Source organism: Phalacrocorax carbo, chromosome 3, assembly GCF_963921805.1.
Source record: "Phalacrocorax carbo chromosome 3, bPhaCar2.1, whole genome shotgun sequence".
Taxonomy (NCBI): domain Eukaryota; kingdom Metazoa; phylum Chordata; class Aves; order Suliformes; family Phalacrocoracidae; genus Phalacrocorax; species Phalacrocorax carbo.
Window position 1 is genome coordinate 106,803,916 of NC_087515.1, and position 23,552 is coordinate 106,827,467.

Consider the following 23,552-nt stretch of genomic DNA (forward strand, 5'->3'; position numbering starts at 1 on the left):
AACGTAACCTCAGCCAGTTTGCTTATGATACTAAATTGGGAGGAGTGGCTGATCCACCAGAAGGCTGTGCTGCCATCCAGTGAGACCTGGACAGGCTGGAGAGCTGGGTCGAGGGGAACCTCATGAAATTCAACAAGAGCAAGTGCAAGGTCCTGCACCTGGGGAGGAACAACCCCATGCACCAGTACAGGCTGGGGGCTGACCTGCTAGAAAGCAGCTCTGTTGAGAAGGACCTGGGAGTGCTGGTGGACAACAAGCTGACCATGAGCCAACAATGTGCCCTTGTGGCCAAGAAGGCCAATGGTATCCTGGGGTGCATTAAAAGGAGTGTGGCCAGCGGGTTGAGGGAGGTTATCCTCTCCCTGTACTCTGCCCTGCTGAGGCCACATCTGGAGTACTGTGTCTAGTTTTGGGCCCCCCAGTTTAAGAAGGATGTGGAACTCCTTAAGCAAGTCTAGCAGAGAGCTCCAAGATGATCAGGGGACTGGAGGAAGTCCCTTATGAGGAAAAGCTGAGACCTAGATTTGTTCAGCCTGGAGGAGAAAAAAGACCGAGGGGGATTCTTATCAATGCTTATTAATATCTGAAGGGTAGATGTGAAGAGGATGGAACTGTACTCTTCAATAGTGCCCAATGACAGGCCAAGGGGCAATGGGCACAAGTTAGAACACAGGAAGTTCCACCTAAACATGAGGAAAAGTTTCTTTATTTTGAGGGTGACAGAGCAGTGGAACAGGCTGTCCAGAGAGTTTGTGGAGTCTCTTCCTGTGGAAATATTAAAACGCCACCTGGATGAGGTCCTGTGCCCCCTGCTCTGGGTGTACCTGCTCAAGCAGGTACTCAAGCAGGGGTTGGACAAGATGATCTCCAGAGGTCCCTTCCAACCCCTACCATTCTGTGATTCTTTGAAATATTTATAAAGGCAATTACAGCTAGCTGCATGTATATACAGAGGGTGGTGGTTGTCCATCAAAAGGGGTGGGTTATGTCTCCCATGGAGATGGAGAGAGAGAGAGAGGGTTATAATTCAAGAAAATGACCAAGCTGCTCCCCAGCAGGTCATTAGTACCTTCATACTGTTTCTCCTCATGATCTTGTTAGTAACACCTGTACAGAGCATGTAACTGCTTTGCCTGCAATTAGCTTTATAACTGCTGACATATCGCAGTTGTTGTTGGCTGGTTAAGTTACAGGAGATGGAACGCAACTGAGAAGGGATATCAATACAGCTCTTATAGTATGTTTATGACATATAAGAAGGAAGTGCAGAATAAAGGTGTCCTATCTGGGATCTTATGCTTCTTAAGGCATAGGGTATGTGACAAGTACAGGTTCTGGATATCAGTTAAAATGATAATGAACATGCATCATGCCAGTGCATGCTATATGAACCTTCAATTTAGTAATGAAGATATATTTATGATTAATGGAAAGCCACAAATAAATTAACACTTAAGAAATGAAACATCACTATTAGAAAAGCTTAATGCAAGAAAACAACTAGCAGCATTCCATGTTTTATTTAGAGATTGAGATTTTGTAAATGTTTTACACGTTTGAAAAATGAATCATTCTTGAACCTTTAAGACACCTAATCTTTTTAAATACATGTCTTCTTCCAAAACTGCATTGCCATGGAACAGCTGAATTACTTTTTTTATCCTCCCTTTTGAAAGGCTCTGCAGGAGATGTTTTTATAGCCCAGTTATAAGCACTGAGAATAAAAGTTCATGGTAGAAGTACTAACACACCGTCACCAAGGGAAGGTGATCATTGCTCCCATGTACCTTTCTTTCCATGTGTAGCTCCCTTCTCCACTTTAAAAATACAGAATATTAAAACTCATGGAGTAAGTGTTGCCACTTCCAAGTCTTACAAAGTGTAGGGACAGCGGGGCATGCAATTTTCTAGGGCACAGGCAATCTGGGTCCATACTACTTTTAAGGCTAATTGCATATATTCTCCAAGAATCGAGGTGAGGCTAGGTCCGAAGGACAGCCAGACGAAAGGGTGGCCTGGCAGCACTGGCCCCATCATTCCCAAGGGCTTGTTTCTTTTTCTGGGGTGCAACTCCTCTGCTAACAGTGTGAAAGAGGCTGGTCTTGGGTGCACTCTTGAATGAGGAGCCCAAGACCCCCAGGCTGGCCACTCCTGAACTGTTGAATGGATATAAACAAGTGGGGAAACTACTACTGCATGTCTTCCTTTCACCCATGTCTACTCCCTACATTAGTATTCTTCCCTAAAGGTTTTGAAGGTCTCATTTCATGTTTCTTCCCCTCTTTCTTCTCCCATCCCTCCCCCTAGTCCATCTGTCTTAATCTATTTCTCCTTTTTATGAGGAACAACACCTAAGTCTGCACATGGCTAAATTCCTCCAAATGTCGGCAGCTGACCACAGACGTAGACCTACAGCTTGTAATCAGGCCATTTCTCTGGGCTCACTTAATGAGAATGGAGTTGGACAAGATTATATACGATGTATACATTTGAGTGCAAATAGCATGTTTCGCATTTACACCAATTTAATGAATGTCGTCTTAGTTTGGACAAGGTAATTCAGACATAATCAAACAAGATAATAGTTCACCTGTCTCTAATAGACTCAATGAATCAAACTCAAAAACTCAGTTGTTCTTTTCCTCCAGAAAGGAGATGAAAAATCCCCCACGTGCTGTCTGAACTCTTCTTCTCCTTCTCTCTGCTAGTATTTAAACACCATAAATGGGGGAAATGGGGAAAATGGAATGCAGACATCATTTACTTTGCACCTGCTGGCAACTCACAGCTGTATAATAGGTAGGCATAAAAATACTTACTGCAGCAGTCACACAGAAGCAATGCAAATTACAGTTCTTTTCATACCTAAGCGTGCTTGGGTTGTACAGCAGTTGTTACGTACCAAAAGCCGATAGGTTTCCTCTTCAAAGAGCTTTGTTCAAAATTTTCAAAACCAAGTTTTACATTAGCAAGCTCCTCCCTTCTCTTATGTCCAAATAAGGCACTTTTGAAGGTAATGGGATTTTAGATAAATGGCTTTCTTGATATCAGTTATAAAGTCATATTTCCCCCTTTTTAGATAAATCGTCAGAATCTTACTGCCCAACTCCAGACCATCACTTCAGGTAACATTGGCTTTGATATCCACTTGATACACTTCTGTACAAGTCAAGAAGAGTTTGGTCATCAAAGGAATCTGGATCAAATCTTATATTACAAATAAAAGAATAAAAAAAGATAATTGGCCCAGGATATTAGCACAGGAGCACACAGACTGGGCTGAGTTATTATACCATGATTCCTTAGTCCAGTTTTCGTGAAACCTTGAAATAAATATGAAGACCAAAGTCCATCCACAATCTGTTCATTAATTATAAACTTTCAGATTCTTGCTAGAAGAAGTGTGTTATTAACTTTCTTACTAGAACATACATCTCACATGTTCACAGATGAAAATTGAAATGAGATTTTAAATTTCATTTGAGCAGTTGCAGGTAGCCACAAGTCACACCACAGTTCAACACAGTTGTCAAGTTCTCTATGCAATTACCCTTACCGCAAACTGTGCCTAAAATATAAGTAATAGCAAGCCAGGGAACAAACCGGGTTTTTTTAATATTAGCCACTGGAGCAATGAGGAATGAAGCCTTAAGAGCTGCAAGCAATCACATATGTTCCAATAAGAAGATATCTAAAATAAGCTATATTTTCCCTTCTTCTCTGAAATTAGTCTGTTAAATCAAGCTCACAATTGTATATGGAGTCATTTTCACCCAATTTATAAAATTATAACAAGAATTTTAAAGCTTATTTTAAAATAAATTGTTTTTCCTTTAAGAAAAGAATGTAAAATTAAAACATCACTTTCTTCTCATCCATGTTATTATTCCCATGAACTGATTTGTTCTGGTCACAAAAGTATTACTTTAATTTTCCTCCTGCACAATAGCAAGGCATCATTACAGATAATCCTTCTGCTACTCCTTTAGTCTACACCTCTAGTCTCTGAAAAATAAGCATAAAGCAAGCATTTATCTGCACACATAAGATTTACCGCTTAGCACCTTTGTGAATCAACAGGACCAGACTGCAGACTCCAGTACTAAACCCCTTTCCTTGCCAAAATTGTGACTTTTAAACTAGGAGTAGAAATGCTTCAGAAGTTCATACAAATACCTTTACATGCAAGACCTAATAGCAGTCTCTACAACAGCAATAGCTCCATGAAGTTAACAGAATACACAAAATCTTCACATGAAAGATGGTAATTTCAACAAAACATCCAAGTTGGCACTTCCTAGAGGAGAACTTCAATGACCGTAAATAGCAAACAAGACTTACTCCTCTGTATTAACCAATTTGTGTTTACATTTCTCCAAATTATATTACATTAACTCATTAAGAAAAAAGTTTACCTGTGTTCCTGTCAGGTAAAATACAGCAATGCTTCTGCAGTATGCCAGGCAGAACCTGTTGCAACAAAGGAACAGACATTAATGTACACATATATTTTAACATCATATGAAGAAGAGACCGTAACTACTGGAGCGCACGTCCAATCAAGCTTTGTGCTCTCATACAGCACCCAAATCAGCTATCATGCAATGCCAATGTGAACCCCACTCATTAGCAGCTGCACGCAGAGACAAATCATACAAGATTAGCTGCTTACTACCTGCATGTAAAGCTAGTTTCATCCTCTCCCATAGACTACAATATTAAAAAGCTGAGTAAAAGAACATAAAAACATAATTAATCGTGCTCAGTTTAGAATAACAGCATGTTACCAATGACACTGCTGTTCCCCATTTTGCATATGTGGCCCTGGAGATATAAGATCTACCTTTTCATAAATCACTCACGACCAAATTCCAATGAACAGAATTTCCCTCCTCACACACCCAGTTCCAGCTTCCAGCAGACACCACAAAACCCCAGAAACTTGAGCAGGAAACTCAAGGAAACAGGGACAGAAAAGATCCCAAGCTTGTGGCTCACCATGTCCACCATGCTGATGCCACTGGCAGCAGTGACAAATGCTACAGAAGCCTCCCACCACCACTGGCCCTTTCTTGCAGGCCCACCCTTCTTCACAGATTTAACACATTGAAGTCACCTGTATTGGTGCTCCTACCAGCAGCAACCTGTGCTTGAAGCACCCACGGTCTTCTTATTTTAATCTGACTTTTAAATCTGTAACTGACACCCTGTACAATGTTATCAGCATCTGTAAAACAGTACCTTAAAGTTTAATGGCTTTTCCTTTGCTATTTCTGAGAAAAAGACAATAAAAAATCATTCTCTGAGATGGCCTCTCTAATTTTCCCAGGGGGTGGCGGGGTATGAATGTGCACCCTTCTGCAGACAGGATGCCTCAGCTTCTGTGTCCTCCAGCACAACAAATTAAAGTCTTAAGAAACTTGCTGCACTGTGCTTCTTCCTGAATGCACACATGCAGAGGCAGGGCCATTGCAAAACCTGTACTTTTACTGCCATTATAAGCTGAAAAGTCAGCCTGTGCTCAGCAAGCTGCCCTGGACAGTGGGTAGAACTGTCAGGGATAAGAACAGTTCCTCCCTCAACTCCTCTGTACTCCACTGAATGCAAAGCATGTAAATGTAAGCTCTTACAAAAAAAAATATCACTTATTCTGGCATAATTCTAGAGTTAAGCTTGTGGATAAAGGGGAAAACAAATCAGGTTTAAGTGGTAGATGTTAGTCACAGGGTAATCAAGTCAGATCCCCAGAGACACGTCTCAGCAGATCCCCCCAACAGCTTATCAGGGAACTGCTTTGTTGCAAATACAATTATGGTCACATTTGGGGCTTTATCACATTACATATATCTTGTAAATGTGCTTGACTTGCCAATTAGCTTATTTTTCTCAAATTCCTTCTAGCTCACTCTTTCACACACACATGCACGCGGACTTTTGTCCTGGTGTAGGTCTGTAACTGCTGGTGCTTCTGGAGGCTGCCAGACCAGTGCTTCCTTCCCTAGGCATGACATAAGACCTCATGGGTCACCACAGCCACTCCTGAAAGTCCACAAAATTTGAGGGAAAAAGCAAAACCTACGTTAGGTTCACAGCCACCTACTTCCAAAATGTGTGCCAGTCTTTTACTTCACTCTGTTGCAACCCTGTTTAAGCAGCTTCCACCACCCTGAAGTTGAAGTACTTGACATTACGGCTCCCTGCCTACAGAAATACCCTCACCAGGAGGCAGACCATGCTGAGACACACGTGTGGACATCTCGTACTTCTGAATTTCTGCATGCTCAGCTATACCAGCTAAGTACTGTCCCTTCTCATCTCTTTTGGTCTATACAAGACCTTTCAATAAGTAAATGGCTTCCTTAAGTAGAAATCCGTCTCCTTTGAAGTAGTCTCAAAACTAGCCTGCTTGCTTCAGGGAGGACTACTTGAGGCAACAAAGTAGGACTCGAACCAAAGTATCAGCTTGCCTTACCCCAATTCACAGGCAGTGGGCAGCTTGTATTTTAAGAAGAACCCATAGCTCAAATAACAATCTTCTGAAAACCACACTTATATTTCTACAGTGTTTCTTAAAATTTTAAAATTAAAAAACGCAATAATTCTTAGGATTATAACATCATACATACAAACTATAGCATTTTCCTTATGGCCATGGATATAAATAACAGCACGGTCTTACAGGCATCAAAAGCATAAAAATTAGAAGCAGAGAACAAAGAAATCCTAAAATGAACAGAGACAGTCTTTCAAAGCAGTGTAACACAAAGACTGAATTTTAAAAAAACACTGTCTTACTCAGACACAAAGTAACATTTAGTTCCTAGTGAATCTGTCACATTTTCTTCCCCACATTCATGAACCATGGAGAAGCATTATGAATTTATTATGAGCACCCAGTTAATCAAATTAAGACTGAAATTAAAAGAAGAGACAGAAAAAGCAGGTCTGGAGCAGCAAGACAATTTCAATTGGGAAAAAAAAAGCTCTAGAACATAATTTTCCCTTCCTGGTAGACTGGATATAGATAAGAGAATAGTCATACTGAAAAGCACAGGCCGGAAAAACATTTATTTGTCCCTTCTCTTCGCTCTCTTAAGTGTTAAGTAGGCAAACAGCATGGCAGAGGCTAAAACAATGCTTCCCTCTCCCCAGCCCTTTAACATGTTTACCCGGCTCAGAGCCAGTTTCTGGCTGGTAGGAGTTTGATATCAACCTCCCACTTACTTATCTACAGTATACAGATTTTTACACTGTACCCATCTCCATGGTATCCAAGAGCCTCTTCACACTGCTCTCCTCCCACTTTCTCCCCACCGTTTCTCTCCTCCTTAGGGAAAATGACAGGAGAATTCCTCAGCAAAACTGTCACCTTTCCTTCTACATGTCTCTCCTTTCCCCTACTGCTTTTCTTTCATTCATTTGCATGCTGTAATACTAAATTTATTCCTTAAAATGCCTTATGTCTCAGAGCTTTTTCTTTAATTTCACAGATAATCTCTAGATTAAATTTTAAAACAAAAATGGTTTGAAACTTTACCTACACGGGCAATTTGAGTGAGAATCTTCACCCAAATCACACCTGAAGTGATTTCTGCTGTAGGAATCAAAACTTGGGAACAACTGGAGGGATTCACATGCAGGGGAAAAAAAAACCACAAAGAGAATAGAATATTGTTTTAGAACACTTCTTTCTCCTCAGCAAAAGAGAAACAGGTTTCAACTATATTAAACTGATGATTTAAACTTCCGGGTTTTTATAAGCTCTCAGCTGGGAGCTAAGGCATTGCAATACTAAATTAAAACTGGACGCAGAGATGCAGAAATTTCATGCAGAAATCATGCAGATGATGAATAAATAATACAGCAGGTGGTATGTCCTTAACATCAAGGTGCTTCCCTAGCAGTAGCCAAATTAGTTCTGTCCACAGTACACAGTTAGGCAGTCACATGTAGCAGGAAAGTAGTCTTTGCCCACGACGCCAGGCTGAAAGCTTCCTCAGATTCACTGAAAAACTCTAACTGATGTTGGTGGATATTGATCAGGACCTACTTACATTTGTTTTCACTACAGCTTGCTGTGCTCAGAGAAATATAACTATATAGCTGCCATAATTAGTGTTCAAATTTTTAGTTGTAGCTATATAGGTATGCAGAAAGCTTCTCAGAGCAGCACAGGGTAGTAACGTAGTTGTCTGCAATTTAGTGAAGCTCATATTTTTATATGCCTGCTTGGAGACTTTCCTTCATTTCATAAAAATAAAACACCTGAGTCGTCTGAGTTTTCAGCATGCAATACTTTTTTAGAGTGGTTTAACAGGAACTAGAATTAATTCCTACAAAATCATTTTAAGTTTGGAAAGTACTAACCTCTAACATAATTTAAAAAAAATGTACAGAGAAGTGGAAACATGTGAAGCAAAATAATTCTTGTACAGAAAAATGCTTCTGTGAAATGGATATCTACTCACTTAAAAGGATGTGCTGCACAAAGATGTTCAGGCCTCTCTGTGGCACTGAATGATAAAGATGTTCTGCTTTCTACTCCACTTAAAATTGGTCTGCTAAGATGGCCACAGAAGAGTGAGCTGGGTACTATTTTCCCTTTGCCCGTTTACTTTTTTTTTTTTTTGCTAAAAAGTAAGTCAACTGAAAATGAGCATTTCACAGCTCCAAAATTACAGAACACGTGACTGAAGTGTCTGAGTGCTCTACAGGTGAAATTCAAGGCAGAAGTTAACAAGGATTTACACTATGGTTTATAACTTAGCAGAAGGAAGGAACCTCAACTTGAATTTCAGGTCCCAAGCTGAGATATGATATTTGTCTCTGCTTTTTATATCCCAGAAATACGGTGATCCCAAAATTTGCAAAGTCAGAATTACCCTTTCGGCCCTGCCAGACACACAGGCCATGTACCCGGTCCTTGTGCTCATGTTCAACCACTTCTAAGGACAGCCTCTGAGATAGCCCCCTGCCCTCCTAACCTCCCTCACCCAGAAAACTATTACAATTAGCATGTGAAATACTTTGATTGCAAGAACATGGTAATTCAGAAGAAAATGTGTCCAACATATAGTGGGCAAACTCACATCGATTTATAAAATTTTAGAGCAAATATATTCCAGAATTTGAGCTTTACTCATACACCAATGATTACAAAGAAATGGTCCTGGTGCATAGTCATCCCATAAAGTGTGCCTTGCATCTTCTGCGGAAGCAGTGTAGTACCAAAGAGAAGAGAGGTTAGATATTTTGGTGTGGTCTAGTGAGTTCCTATCTTTTTGTCTTTCAAATGGTGTGTCACTTCTTTTGAAAAGGTAGGGACCTCCTAGACCTTGCTATCTGCACTGCTCCGTGCTAAGCATTGCTGCTTTCCCACTATCTGCACAAATCTTGCAGAAGGAATTTTGTTTTCACTCTAAGGATCATATTCATTATATCACAGCATTTGCTTCTCCTTGTCTCAGGGCTTTTGTTTTAGGCAAGATTTCTTTGTCAGCTACTACAGATATGTTTTGAGATGATGTTCATAATAACTAGATCTTAAAAACACCTGAAATCATGCACTCACGCTTCTCTGAATGTCTTGTGTGGCCTCCTGGCATTACAGAGGCATATTATATTTTGGGTTTCCTTTTTATTATTAAGTATCCTTCTCTTTTGGACTTCATACCTGAGGATTTTAGATGCCTCTGTCTCAGTGACACTGTTAAAAGGGGAAAGTCCTGCTGCTCTGGAACCAACTCCCTGCTTCTTGTTAAGCAGAAGAGAAGCGTTCAGGATGTGGTCGTTCATAGTGGCCAACTCTCTAACAAGTGTGTAACGGTGTCTGCCTTCAGCCAGGACATGAAAAGTAGGCAAGATTTCTTGACCACAAGCTGTTGCATGATACAAACCATCATAAATCGAGGGTTTATCATTATAGTATTTCCATATTTCTTCTTTCAGAGCAGACAGGTTCTTGCAACCAGGTGCTGAAATGCTATTGCCTTCAGCTTCCTAACAATATACAGTTGGTTCAACCTACAAGAAGCTAAATCTGATCTTCATTCCACTCTCACAAGCATAATTATATCCCTTATGTTTTTAAGGGTTATCTAGGGAGTATATCAACAAATATCATTTCAGTTCCTGTAAGTATTCAAAAGCAACCTAAGATTACCAATGGGTTTCTTCTGTGTCTCACTTGATACAATCCACACTGTTGCATTAGCAACAGTTCCAAGTAGCTAATAAAATCAGTCCTCAAAATGTCTGGCTCTGGAGGAAGAAAGCAAGAGGACCAGAGGGACCTGCCCTCCCAGAGCCTACCCAAACCCGTGCATGTTCCCTGCCAGAGCAACACAGACCCAGCTCATAAGGCCAAAGGTAGCACAAATAGAAAATAATAAGATTCCTTTTTTTGTGTGCTGCTGAAAACAGTAAAGATTTTGCAAGACCTTTCAATCATTCCCTGCTGGCTGTCAGTTCCTCTGCCCTCCCAAGGAAACAACCTTTCACTGTAGCTCCTGATGAGCTGCACCCTGCTGCAAAGGCAGCCTGTGCCAAAATGTCTCCCACCACGGCGATGCAAGCAAGTGCCTGTCTTGTCAGTTTATTTCATTGTATTCTGATGAGATGGCCCAGACTTGTCCAATTATGTTTCTTCAAGATTTTACTAGATTGCTCTTGTCCAATATCCAATTTCACATATACACTGGTGAACCTTCATGGTAATTCAATGTCAAAACAGAAGTTGCTAATGATTCAGCTGCTTTGTGGGGATTTTAGTAAAAGTATTTTCTTCTCTTATCATCCTCTACCTTAGTCCACCATTCCCAATTAGATATCAAGAACATAAATAAAACATAAATATTTTGTTGAAAGGAGTTACACTGAAAAAAGAAATAATAATTACCACATATAAAATACTTCGATATTGCATCAATGTATTTATCATATCAGATCAAATCACATTTAAATACATATATTGTCTCTTTTCTTCTTGAATAAAAGGAAATGTTGAGTTACAAAAGATGAATTTCAGAAATATTCTGGAAACATTACAATACCCATACTAATATGTGTTCTTTCAGATTGTATTACATCTCAAAAAATGGAAATTTTCTAAAACCTTTTCCATGATTAAAGGAAGTACTGACACCAATAACAGAAGCAACATTTCTTCAGCGGAGTTTTCAACTAAAAGTGACAGACATTTAAGTAATGAGGAATTCACTGACTGCATAATCTATTTTGTATACCTGAATCAAAACTAAATAATGGAAAACAACCCTAGGAAAAAAAGTTATAGTGTTATAAGGGCCCTGGATAACATAGCTCAGCTCCATGTGCTGTCTTTGGCTTCATTAGTCCTTTTATCCAAGTCACCATGCCAAGTTAAGCTGAAACACAGGTTTGATCATTTTTTTGATAGCCCAGAAAAGAAAACATTATTATCTGTGACGTATTTCAGACTCATGTTAGCATGAGTCTGCTTTAGCATGAAATAAGTAAAATTGTCTTGTAATTAACATCTACTTATAAACATGAATCTTTTAAAAGTTATCATCTAAAGTATAATTCCTCCACATAGCTTTCGTAAGAATATAATATGCAGACTAAATAGAGTAAGTAGGCAAGCCTATAGAAAAAAAAAAACAACACCTACTCTGCAAGTTAGCCGCACATCTTGCTCTGAAGCGAGCCAAAATAATACCTTTAGACAGTCTTTTCCCTGTTTAATGGCACAGGAAAATAAGTGGTAGTACTACCAACAGCCACAAACCCTGTTGGTTTCTGACTCCCTATTCAGTGTTTAGACTTTTTGAGAACAATAGATCATCAACAACAAAAAGTCCTTTATATCTTTCGCTTTTCAGAAGAGTACACTCCTTACTGACAGAACCAAACTTTGCTATAGTGATCCCTATATTTGTGACCTCCAGGTCCAATTACTGTAATTGGTTGCACTTACAATAAGAATCCAAATTATTTAAGATGCCTCAGACTAAACACAGCATGGTAAATATGGGTCTTTTGGGAACCCAACAGTTTGTTGTTCAAATAATTGCACCATTGCACCACTATCCAAAACTAGGCCCTCAAAAATATGAAACAAGTAATGCGAAAGTGCTCTGAACCTGAGAGATTATGGTGATGCCCCTCCCAGGGTAACAATGCTGGGAGGAAGAGACCAAGCATTTTTCAGCTGATGCTGTATTTTTTTTCCGAAAGCAAATGAATAGGATAAACTTCAGGACCACACCAACTGTATTTTCAACTTTCCTTCAGATGAAGTATTCCTAACCAACTCATCCGATGTACAGTCATTGCACTATACATAAAGCAACCAACATACACGAATTCACTTAGTCCTGCAACTGGACCTGAGAAACAGGTTTTGGTATACACCAGAAATTACAAACATTTCTTTTGCCTGTTACCACCCTGAGCAGCAGCAGCATCTCCTACCTAACAGCAATACCTGGATGCAAGATATCCTACCTCTGGCATGGATCATGTGGGTCATGGGGCAAAACTAACTGTAGCAGATCACTAATACTCCAAAGGTTGGTCCCAATTCTCAATAGAGACTCTGCAGGGGCAAGAGCCCAAGCCTCATCTTGGGCTGAAGGAGAAGTGGACAGAGACAGCCCTTAAAGAGGGGCTGGCAAAGACCCCCACAGTAGTGGGGGGTGGCAGCTAGTGATTTCCAGGGGCCAGAAGGTGACTGAGCGTAATCCACAGGTCACAAAAAGAAAGTAATGGGTAACAGCAGTTGGATATTCCCTTCTGTGGGGACAGAGGCAGTTAGCTGGTGACCAGACCAGCTGCCTCAGGAGTTTGCTGCTTGCCTCGAGCCCAGTTCCTGCATCTCCTACAGCAATTGCAGAGGCTCACCCAGCCCCAGGGCTACACCCCTAAGCTGTGCATCCAGGAGGATCGAGGAAGGGATCATTTAAGCTAACTGGATATAGTCCATGGTGCTGGTTGGAGTGCGTCCAAGGGGTCCAAAAGTGATGACTGAGTCCTTGCTCTGTTATTTTGGAAAGGTGGTCACCTGCTCAGGGCAGGAGGTAGGGGGATCCTGAGAAAGAGAAGAGAAGGCTAAACAATTGCACTAAAGTATTATCGAGAAGACGGAGGCAGACTCCCCTCATAGGTGCACAGTGAAGGGACACGAGGCAGCAGTTTCAAGCTGCAGCAAGGGAAATTCTGACTGGACATGAGGAAAAAGAATCCCAGAGATTTTTTTGTGGAATCTCCAACCTTGAAGATTTTCAAAACTCAGATGAACAAAGCCTAGAAGAACCTGCTCTAACTTTGAAAATAGCTCTGCACTGAGGAGACGATTGGACTTGATGACCTCTAGAAGTCTTTTCCAACCTAAATTATTCCACAGTTTTAGTATATTAGATTTGATGTACTCATACAGTCAAATGTCACACTAAAATGTAGATTAAAATGCAACAGTTCCTCCATCCGCTTTCAAATATATTTATAATTGACATATGCAATTTCTATTTCTACTAATGAATCTTGAATTTAAATAATGAGCACATTTACATCCACCTGCAAAACCCAAAGGCCTTATAGAAGCATAGCAGCTTTAGGAGCCAGCTAAAGACAGCCATTCCCTCAGAAGTTACAAAGTAGTCACCCAAGCGCTGCAATTGTTTCATTAATTTAACAGTAAGCCATGGAGAGTGACTTTGGTGCAAGAAGTTGCTTATGAAAAGAAATCTTCAACTGAGTTGTTATGATTTATCTTTAAGCATCTGGTTGTGTTTTGAGCAAATATAAATTACAGAGCTTCCTATATATATTGGAGCAGAACAAGCATCTTCATTTTCGTTCTTTAAAATACAAAACATGACAATAATAGCTCCTTTTTTCCCCTGCACTAATCTATTTAGACACGCGCCTTGCAATGCCTAGACTGCAAGGTCTCCTAGTCAGAGATCATGGTACTACAGCGGTACAGATGAATATGAGAAAGCAGTACTCCCAGGGAAAGGATGCCTGATATTATTCCTGTTATTGTGGTACCATGAGGGCCCACACCACAATCGCAGCAGGGTTTGTGCAGATAAAAGTGAGCATAGAGCAAGGCTACTGCAAACCACATTGAGTGTTTTCAGGCTAGGGAATTTTAAGCCCTCTGGCAGATAGGTCCCGGCTACCTCCCCGCACCTGTCGCTCGCCAGAGTTGGCTGACAGCCTGTCAGCACACAGGTACTGCAGATACCACTGCCGCCGTCCCTGCCGCAGAGATTTCTCGTCTCCTCAGTTATTTCTCCGGAGTAGAAGTCACAGTCCCCTTCATGGGTCAGCTTGGATCCTTCATGCGAAACTGCTCTTTCCACAGGGCTCAGGGCTGAATCCCCACCAGGCAGAGCTGCCTGGGGCTGCAAGAGCCTGCAGCAGGTGTACAGGGAGGCAAAAAACCCTCCTGACTCAGGAACAGCCTCCAGTGAGCACACCAAAACCAGTGCTGGAGAAGTGGAGGTGCCTGCCCAGCGGGGAGAGGGCTGGACCTGGTGGCACCAACCTGCACCATGCCAGTGTGCCTCACTGAGCAGTACTTGACCCCTCAGAGATTTTGTTAGAGGAGAGTGGTCTCCTTGCTTCCACCTCACCCACACATCACTGAACAGAGCCAGCCATGGCTTGGTCCCTCAGGTTTTAGTCCGGGAGGGTATTGTGGAATACATTTTTATTGTGGCTTGTTGCAAGAAGTCTTTTTAATGCACAATGTCAATAAATTATGTGATTCAGAAGCAGAGATTATTCAGATAGTACTAATGTATACAAGGTAAATGCCAGGGAATCCCAAGTGTTATTTCTTCTTGCTGCTCTGGAATTGTATTTATGTCTGAAGTACAAGGAGCTTAAAGATTTTGATACCTGTGTTTGCATTGCAGAAGCAAATCCATTAAACACATAAAATAGAGTAATAGTCCTTCCCTGCATCTTTGTTAGAAATAAACTAATCTTCATTAAAAATTAAAGTTTATGGCTTTGTACTAGGAGTTGGGAACAAAACTCTCCCAATGGCCTGCTTTATTCTACTGTGTAGGAGTCACAGATACACAAACAAATTCAGTTCAAAAATTATGAGTAAGGTGAGAGAGGATGTTTTAAGTATAAAAGTTACCACAACAAAATAAAAGGAAACATCCTAACTGTGTACCTGCCTTTATGGTTCTGGTATCACACACCTTCCTCACTGTGAATCAAAGAATAACTCATGTATCAGAAGCGGTGAATCATGACTTAACTAGCAAGGAAGTCTCCTAATAATTTATAATTTATTAGCAGTTTAACTATGGCATATGGTTGCTTTTAGAAGCTATTTGTTATGTCCAATTTCAAGTTTATTAATAGCTAAGCAATAGCAGTCACCTATGTAAGTGGGAGAACTGAAGTCCCCACTGTGTTAGGACAGGAGTATATCTGTTGAAACTATCTAGTCTTCCACTTCAAAGGAAGCTTTTCTACGTTTGTCACTTTAGAGAACTTGAACTCTAGACATAACCAGCACTCTCTGTCCTTGATGGGATAATTGCAGAGATGAATCATATGCCTGCAATTTCATCTAGCTGTTTTCCCTGGCCAGGTGAAAGGTGCCCTGAAAACTGCAAACGAGGCATAGTTTTTCCAAAGATGGGTTTGGTCTTCCATGGAAGTCAAGTCCATTTTATCATCTTTTGGCCCAAGACACAAACTGAAGTAGCAGCACGCTACAGAATTCATGCATACACAGAACTGGGACATTTCACTCCTGATGGACAACTGCAAGTGACAGCAAGAAAACAGAGAAGGAAGGATTATTTTTAGGAATACTTAGTTCATAGATTTAGGTTACACATATCTTTCATGCAAAATGAACAGAGACGGATGCCTGCGCCTTGTTCATGCCCTTAGCAATGTTTGATAACACAGGGGGAAGGGATATAGATTTCAGCACACAAAGCGACTACCTACACAACAAGCAGACATTCTTATGGAAATAATAGCTTTCTCTTTAAGACAGAAATTTGTCTTCGTTACCCATGTTTCATTCAATATTGAACAATATGATAGCTTATTGCAAGCCCCAGTCATTTTGTGAGATTTTGCTGAAGGTAGGATAAAGCAAGCATAGGTCTCAGTAAGCTGGTTATAATTTTTTCAATTCCAGTTGAACTGTTATACTTCTGGCGGGGATTTCTGAGGAAGGAGACTGCATATTTTGTGCCATCAGTTTCTGAGAATACAGAATGGGAAGAGCAGCAGAGCCATTTTAATCTGTGAGCTGATGACACCACACTGTTAAAAGTTCTAATCTTTAATCAGCTTAAGATCTACATACTAATACATGACCCAAAGATGCACGCACAGAAGGAGTATTTTTAACACCTATAAAGGTGAAAATATAGATCAAAAATGTGCATGAAGGTGCCTTTTCCTTTGCAAGCTTATGCTCCTCCAGTGCTGAGGAGGGAGGCAGGGGGAGCCAGGAGAATCCCCAGGAGTGTTAACGAAGCTGGCAGTTATCAAAGACCTGATATGCTCTTTGGGAAAGTCTTAAATTGAGCACTGGGGATGACAGCTCTGCCTCACCTCTTGAGAAACAGGCAACAGAGGCACAACTTATCTACAATATGGGAGATTGAGCCGCAAGTCAAATAGAGATGCTAGACTCTTATCTTTTAAAAGGCTGCCACAATCAGTAATTGTGAGACGACATTCATCTCTGATGAAGATTTTCTTGATTTTGCACAATTAGCAAAATGCTACTCAGATGACAAAGAGCTCTATAATTTAGGGGTCAGAGGACTCGGAGAAAAGAGAAAAAAACCAAAACAGCAAGTTCCTGCCTCTTTGCTAACACTCATTTAAGTATTTTGTACAATGCAGAATTACTTTCACTGAGCCCAGTGAAAAGTCCCCAATGTCAGAGTACCAGAGAGGGTTACAGCACCCTCCCAAGAACAAGGAAGACCGAAGGTAGGCACCTCACTTGGAATTAATCAGAGGAGCATATGGACCCGTGCCAGGCACATCCCAGAACAGCATGCTAAGTACTCCCCTACAAAGAAACAATTACCCTTTTCTTCAGCTCTGTATGTTTTGGGGGTTTTATAAGGCTTGCAAGGGGCAATGGTGCTGCACAGAGTTAATTAGTTTTCTGACCTGGACAAATACTTTACTGTTCTTTTGTGATGCCTCTAGCGCCTTCATTTGCCATCAGAGAAATAAGTACAAGAACTGGTGGAAGGCTAGGGGAACATTTTTTTGTTGGTAAATGTATTATTTGGAATGACAGAGCTTCTACATATGTGCTGTCTTAACTACAAGCTAAGATAAATGTAGTTTTAGAGGGATTTTTTTTTCTTGCTGTCTTAGCTACCCAGTTGAAAATAGGTTGTTTTCAGCCTGTTTATTTTTACTTCTTCCTTTCATGTTGCTTTCAAGGAAATGTCACCTCCTGAGAACAAAAGGTTAAGTCACGCAATACTGAACTATATAATCAGTCTGCTTGGCAAGCGTAGTCTGCTGAAAATACTAAAGAATGAGCACCTGACCATAAGACGAGCTATCTCCATTGACATAAGTCCCTGTTTCAGCATTTAATTATCCTCAGGGGTCATCCCATCTTCAGACACATCAGCAGTGATGCTACCTTATCACTGGTAAACGCCAGCAATTCGTTTTTTCCAAGGTCTGAACTCTGCCTCTTCAAACCAGAATCTACAATTAGCAACAAAATTGCTTGAGCCTATCCCAATTGCACCGTCCTGATAAAAGACCAAGGGGCTCTGCCACGCACTATTTGTATTGCTTCCTCTAGCCAAAACGATATTAAGAAAGCTACCAAAAGTGTTGTTTTGACACCAGCCAATATTGCAACGTGGAAGTGGCCTGTTTATTTACACAAATATTCTGAAAAATATTTAAGCAAACCATATTGTGCAACTGAAGTGTTTTTGTGGTTCTTGAATGAATGACTAGCACTAAAAGTCTTGCTGTATTCCCAGATAATAACGGTATAAAATTTTGCAAAATATTGCCCACTTGGAGTTAATGCAGAGTACACACCTGGACACTTCTGACAGTTTAGGAAAGAACTAGTGCAATATCCCACTGAATTTCAGACTGCCTTAGATCAGTTTTTATTATTCAAACAAACAAAAAGCCGTGAACCAGCTAATTTGCAGTTTGGAGTGCTTGGAGTAAACTTTATAAAAAGTTGAGAGCTTGTTGCAATCAATACAGATAGCACAGAAAACATGCAATCAAATGCTAGGACTCTTTGGATATTTCAAAATATCCCCCTAGAATCGTGAAATTTTTTAATCCTTTTTCATTTTCCTGTGGTTATTTTATAGTGTCTCATGGCAGTAATGGCAATTCATTTTGTTGAACTATCTCATTACAACACCAACAGGAGATACTGTGATCTATGAGCTAGAACAGAAACATTATTGTTATGTGTCATACTGTGGAAATTCATATCAATGCAAATGTGAAAAAAATAAGTGTTAAATAAAATAAACTACTATTTCAATACCTCTGGGTATTTCCCTTTGACCCAGCTTCAGGAAAGAATGTTCCTTTAAACATCATACTGATTTTTGTGGCAGGTCAGTAAATGTTTCCTGTCTTTCAAAGGTGACCTGTTATTTGCTGCCTATGTTTTTTAATATCTCAAATAATGAAACCAGGACAAATAGCAAAATTATGTATATCATCATACAAGGCAATACTTAATTTTTTCTACATTGTGTTACTGATGAAAATGTTTCCTCCTATTCAGTTATATAAAAAAATACTTAATTCATGCTGTAGCCTAATCAGATTCATGGGTATGACATGGTCTGTGGTTGATCATAAAGAAAATAGCACGAATGCTGGTCCACCCCACAGTGCTGGATTCCTCACTGGCATGTATTGTGAGCTCGTCATCCTTCCCAATGACGAATTCAAACAATTAGAAATGGGAAACAGACACCTGGCACTCTTTGCTGGAAAGGAGACATTTGAAAACATGGAAAACTGAAAGTCTGAATGTGGTTACAGATTCAACAACAGGCATCGGGGTGAAACAACGTAATAAGCCTTTGTTTAAGGTATTTGCACAGTAAGGTCAGCACGCAGTAAGATTCACAAAAATTGACATATAACTGGAGGAAGCATGTAACAGAACAGTATTAATTAGCCTCAGAATAATACAATAAATATTCCAGGGGTCGCGTGTGTTTGTCTTTGACTCAGCACACAGATGCTCATTACGGTGTAGTATTTTGTTGTGGTTAATATCCATTCACAAGTCACTGACTCGAGCCTTGATTCATCAGTATGTCCACATTTAATCACACACTTAACTTTAAAGTATATGGCTTCGCATTTTGTTGGGTTGCAGCATAGACATTATTACTAGCACATCTATTATTAGATTAATAAAGACTTAAAATAGTGAATCTAGTACTATTTGCCACGTACATGTTTGGGTCACAACTTCAAAACCAAAGTGTATGAGTATTTCAGCTGAAAAAGTTAATATACAAGTACGTAACGCAAAAACTAAGCAATTCCCCATTTTCTACCATTTCAGAGAGACATGTAGCTATTACGCTATCACCAGTACTCATGCAGTTTATACGTTTGCCACTCCCTGTGTCACACTGTAGGTGCCAGTCTATCTCATAGTGGCCCTGAGCACGGCTCATCACATCTTTGACACTTTTGGAGTCTTCTGTTGAGAAATACCAGACTGGACAACAGAAGATTACAATTAATTGTCTACTGATTTGCTTATGGAATCCATACACAGGGCTTTGAGTACTACTACTTTGAATACTCAAGCAATTTCAACATGCCTTTGCAGAAGCAAATTAGGAGAATATACTTCTGATTTCTAATTATTAGTGCCTTTTCACACACACGCATACACAGCAGACTTATAAACGATAATCACTTTCATTTTTGCTCATATAAGTAAATGAAAGTTCTGAAAGATTTGATCAATACTTTTATGCTTTAGTATCTAAGGGTACAATTCATCCTTCAGGCACTGCTTTGAGAGAAGGATGAGGATAACACTCACTAAAGCGGAAGCAGTCCCAGGAGGACGCTTTGCAAGTCCAGAAGTGTACCAACAGCAGCATCACCTCTGCTGACTCAGTTACAGTGGAACGGGTGGGTTTGGAATAAGAGGACAGGCATTGCCACGGGTATAAAGGAAAACAGGAATATATACTGTGTGCTCCCATATGTATGTTTATAGTTTTTAGTCCATACAATGTCAGTAAAATCTAAGCATATGCATTTTCTCTGAATGCATTTGGGGGGGCAGAGAGGTTGTAATTGTCTTATTCATAGTATTTAAACTAACGCTGGCTATATTTCCTGCATTTTTGATGCCCACCAATGCAAATGAGATGAGAATTTGGCCCTACTCTCTAAAGAGCTACAAAAATGTAGGAAATGCAGAACGAAAAATAAAACATGCAGCACCATTCCTGGGATCTGGGGGATAACGCTTTGCTCCCTGCTATTTTGTCCAGCACCGCAAGAGTAAAGAAGCAAAAAACTCATAACATTCCAATAATTCAATGGTCAAATTTGTCTCTACCAAATTATGCAAAAGAATCATCTCCAAAGCATCACAGAAGAGCTAGACCATAAAAATGAATCTGGCTATGGTTCAAATTAACCCAGTAGTCTTTCACAGTATCAGTAAATTACTGATGACATTTGTTACAGTAACAGCTACGAATAATAGCCTTTTGTTCTTCTAGTTTACACTGAAAATTTCTGATTTACTATGGTGAAGGATACTACAGCAAACTAGTGGTGTTTGTTTCATGGAGGGGTGATCAAGTAAACAAGAAGAAAATGTGAATGCACAGCCTAAAATATCATAAATTTTCATGCTTTCTGATACTTCAGAAGAGCATTATAACTTTGTGTTTTTCTCCAAACATGTAATTAGCTTACATAATTCCATATACACCTTTACATTCTACACGGTATCCTAGCTATGTTATTCAATAATTGCTAAAAATAGTAGTGTAAATAGACAAAACAGTAACTCCTTAGTCTTCCCACATTTTTTAACTGATTAGACAGCATTATAGCTTTCACAGCAGCAAATACTATAATTAAGTAGATCAATTTCATTACAAGTTCACTGTTTTAACCTGCTCATTCTCCTTCTCCAAAATAATCCTTCTATAGCATGTTTCATCCAAAATAGCACCTGGGATGAACTACTATAATTTAGGGTGTATTGTGAATGCTGTTTTTGGAAAATCCATAAAAAACCCGTTCACCCCTGTGAGTTGGGTATACGGGATAAAACAAAACAAAGACGGGCTCGCACGCAGCGTTGGGGATGGCCTGCCTCGAGAAGGCTGTTGTGGTTCCTGCCCCTTGCCACCCACGCCGTCCTTGTCGCAGAAGGTACATCTGCATTGGAGGCAGCTCAGCCACCAGACCGTCGGCTAGTCGCTGCTGAGCTGCCTCCGCCTGCAGCACAGGGGACTGGGAGGTGACTAAAAGAGATGAGATGAGCCGGTGCTGCTGCCAGCAAGAGAGGCTGTCCTGCTCCTCCCAGCTGCTGCCCAGACACCTCCTCTGAGGCTCACTTGGCTGCGCGGCCAGCCTGATGCTCAGCCCATTCAGTTCACTGAGCTGACAGAAAACAAATCCAGGAATAAATGAAAAATTAAATAGGTTAATTTCTGCTGGCTTACTGAGCTAGATCCCGGCCTCAGAGAGAGGGCAGGGGCACACAGCCAGGAGGAGCGGGAGGTGAGACTGAGCAGAACGACCTCATTTCACATGAGCAGGACCAGCGGCTTGAAAGAGATGAAGCTGGCATTCTCTGACCTCATCCTTAGTGAAACAAGCACTGATTTCAACAGTAAACCCTTTTGTTCAGTGTTTAAAAGTTAAACTGAGGCCTTTAAACAGGACAGCCCTAGAGCTGAGGGGACAATAACCTCAGTGGAAGGGTGAAGGCAATAAGCAGGCAGGGGCACACCACGGCAGGGACTCCCTTGCCTGGTTGAGCTAAGGCAGATCACAACTGTGCGTCTTCTCTCGAGAGAAAACTTAAAAGAGTTTAAACTTAAAACATCAGAATTTAACAGAAAAGGAAAACAGTTACTTTGCAAGAATTGGAGACAAGAGCAGAGTCAGGAGGGTTTTCATGGCTTAGTGTCATGAAAAGCAGGAACTGAATCCAGTGGCATCAGACGCTCCTGGGAGGTACCCACGTCAGAGTCCTTACACAGTCAGCTACACCGTGATGGCTACAAAGGTAATTTCTCAGAGTACTGATATAGCCAATAACAATGTATTTTTAAAAATTCATACTAAAGGTCAAATTTCCAGTGAATTATCTTTGCCCAATACTAAGGTGGTCATTTTTCCTTAAAACATACCTGAATTCTTTCAACCTCCCAGGACAGTGAAACTACTCTGTGTGAATGATTCTTTCACATGAAAAACTCGCCTGTGCTCTGTAAGCATAAAAGGAGCTCAGAAATTATGTCTGGCGAAGTGGATATCTCTTACGAGACTGCCAAAAGAATTTATGAGCACTTTATGAAATGTGGGTGACATTACAAACCTGCCGTACCACTGAAAGCCTTTATGTATGTGAAATCTGCTATTTCTGGTAGCATTTCTGTCATTTATCTCCCAGGCCAAAGACAGTGAACGATTATTACACACAGAACGCATCCACATAGGTGAGACAGTCGTGAAGCAAAAGGCAGGCTAAGGACCAGGCACGACTTGGTAAAGCAGCTCCCTACCTTTGTCTTCAGAGAGAACATCTGAGGCAGTGAATTTTCCCTGGATGGCTTCCAGATTTTGTTCAGTGACTATCTAAATAAAAACACACAAGGCAGTCGTGGAAGCAGGGATCAGAACCACACACCTTGGCTCCTGGTGGACAGCCCTGAACAGACAGCAACATCTTCCTTATCTTCTCCTGGAGAGTGGCTGAATTTCAAAAGAAACGCAGTGCAGAGCTTTTCTTCTCTAAAATGACCCACAGCAGTTACAAGACTTATTATGACTCATGTTTATACCTCCAACGGCTGAAAAATTAGACTTCCTCAGCTGCTAGGGACGGAAGCTACTCCATAATAAGCTATGGCTTAGATATACCCTGCGAGTTGAGCTCCCACAGACAGGCACCCAACTTAAGAACCTTTTGGATCTTAACTGCATTTCCCTGGCTGCATTTATCTAACATTTTTCCTCAGTCAGCTGCTCCAAAGCTGGTCTTGTTCTTGTACTGCACACAAAGATCATTTTTCTTTAGGCAGTTTGCTCTTGAATTTAATGTTAGATGTTGTAGCATATGGACTCATTTGCAGATAAATTCACAATATCCTATGAAATTCTGGCAATGGAATAACATTCTGCTGTCTGTACTTTGGCCTCTAGAAATCTTCTTGTTCACTAAGTGTAAGTATTATAATGTTAAAATTAATATACTTGTTCTCTCATTCTGTCATTAGAGATTATCTTTACGACCTTATGCTAATGTGCTATTTTCCACGTGT

The 23,552-nt window shown here is 40.5% G+C and overlaps 1 long non-coding RNA gene across 1 annotated transcript in view; it reads right to left on the reverse strand.

Moving 5' to 3' along the window:
• Positions 1-23,552, reverse strand: part of LOC135312666 (uncharacterized) — a 320,852-nt gene that overhangs the window by 237,475 nt on the left and 59,825 nt on the right. The window contains exon 2 of the long non-coding RNA XR_010372329.1: positions 4,416-4,470. This is a non-coding gene — a long non-coding RNA (uncharacterized LOC135312666). The remainder of the gene's footprint in view (positions 1-4,415; positions 4,471-23,552) is intronic.